Below are 1,394 nucleotides of genomic sequence, written 5' to 3'. Positions count from 1 at the left end.
CCATAAAAATTTAGTAGATAACATTACAGAATTCAAATCCAGTTCAGAAAGCCTCTCTCTTATCAAAGTGAAATGTAAAAATAGTGTACCATTGGTAATTGCTGTGTTACAGTTAATGATGATAAAAATCCGAGTAAAGTAGAAGCATTGTGGGAACATTCGGTAGATGAAATTTAAAAAAAATTTCGAAATCAAATGATGTGATATTACTGGAGGATTTTAAATACAAATAGATAGGGAAGAAACTTTTCGAAAAATAGTAGGAGAATATCAAATTCATAAAAGAATGAACAGAAATGACACAAGACTAAAATCTTAGTAAAATGTTTCAGTTGAAGGTAATGCCAACTTCCTTCAAAAAATTGCCAGAAAAGCAAAAACAAGGCTACCTCCAAATACAACACTAGGGGAGTTCCAGTTAGACCACGTGGCTATTTCTCTAAGCAATATTAAAGAAATCATGAATGAAAAATTTTCTGTATAATAAAGAGTACTTAAAATGAAGAGATCATACAGTATAACCAGGAACATTTACAACAAAAGGTCTCCGTCTAAAAATTTGAAAATACTGCACTACAACACAGAAGTAAAACCAGAATGCAAGTGAATGTTTAGTATTAAATTACACAGACTTGAAGTTCAAGAAAGAAGAATCATTTGAAAAATACTTGGTCTGCTAAGAAATACAGAGGTATGGAAATTAAAGAAGTAATGAAGAAGTATTTAGTAACATAGAAAACTCCGCTGCAACACTGGGGGAGGAGAGACTTATTTTTTGGACATTCAGAATGAACAGCAACAGGTTAACCAAACATTTTTAATTATCTTTGGGACAAGAAGTCAACAATAGCCTGGATTCAAGAAGTTAGAAAAGATCTGGAAAGAAACAACACAAGTGAAAAAGATGGAACAGAAAGAGAGATTTTTAAGAAGAACGTGTCAAAAATGGAAGGATTCCAGGACAGGTGGGAGAAGAAGGCAGAGTCAAAATGATCTGAACAGAGAAAAAGGTTACATAGTGAGAAGATGAAAGGAAGAAGAAAGAACAACAAAGGAGGAAGCATTTAAATTGGTGTGTGCTCCTTAGTTAATTCAAATCGAAAAAGAAGTAGTAAGGAAATTTCCAGCCAGGTTTCTACAAAATTCATCCATGGCTGGAATATAGTATCATAATAGATGCTGTATTTTGAATCGTGTGTTGATTTTTCCCCATTCCCAAACTCAATGCACAAAAAGCAAATTGCTTAGTTTTGTAAATGAGGGTTTCATTATTTGGAAATTAGCAACAATCTGATTCTGACTTTATGCAGAATGAGAATAGCTTCACACACAATAACTCTGTATTTGCTTGGAAGTCTTCCAAAATTTTAAAAAGTTAGTTAAGACAAATGCAT

This window comes from Schistocerca piceifrons, chromosome 1, assembly GCF_021461385.2.
Source record: "Schistocerca piceifrons isolate TAMUIC-IGC-003096 chromosome 1, iqSchPice1.1, whole genome shotgun sequence".
Taxonomy (NCBI): Eukaryota; Metazoa; Arthropoda; class Insecta; order Orthoptera; family Acrididae; genus Schistocerca; species Schistocerca piceifrons.
Note: the sequence above shows the minus strand (reverse complement) of the source record.